This window comes from Trachymyrmex cornetzi, unplaced genomic scaffold (assembly GCF_001594075.2).
Source record: "Trachymyrmex cornetzi isolate Tcor2-1 unplaced genomic scaffold, Tcor1.1 scaffold536, whole genome shotgun sequence".
Taxonomy (NCBI): Eukaryota; Metazoa; Arthropoda; class Insecta; order Hymenoptera; family Formicidae; genus Trachymyrmex; species Trachymyrmex cornetzi.
Window position 1 is genome coordinate 33339 of NW_017299846.1, and position 488 is coordinate 33826.

Below are 488 nucleotides of genomic sequence, written 5' to 3' on the forward strand. Positions count from 1 at the left end.
CCGCCGGTCCCCGCCATCGGTCCCCATCGCGCGCTATACTTACCATGTATACTTACCATCTCTCTCTCACTCTTAGGTATCTTTTTCCAACGCAGTTTTATCTTCTTTTCGAACGTAGCTTTTCGCACGCAAAGATATATATATATATATATGGGGCATTCTTTCTCAAATCAGCCACCCCCCTGCGCATTTTATTTTATTATTTTTAATAAGAGAGCGGCGATTGATGCTCTCGCACGCAATGATGCTGTCGACGCGTAACATGATACCGCAGAGATAAGGAAGGAAGGAAAAATTAATTGCAAACTTTGGGATATACAATTTACATATGCATTTATTTTTCATGCAGTGCATTATATACAATATTATCTACAGCGTAAACTATCAATTTGCATGCAATACCAGAATGCTTATCATAAATCCTACGTAAAGTGTTTACCGCTTCCAATTTGTTCATAATACAGTTCTGACGTAAATAATTTACAAAA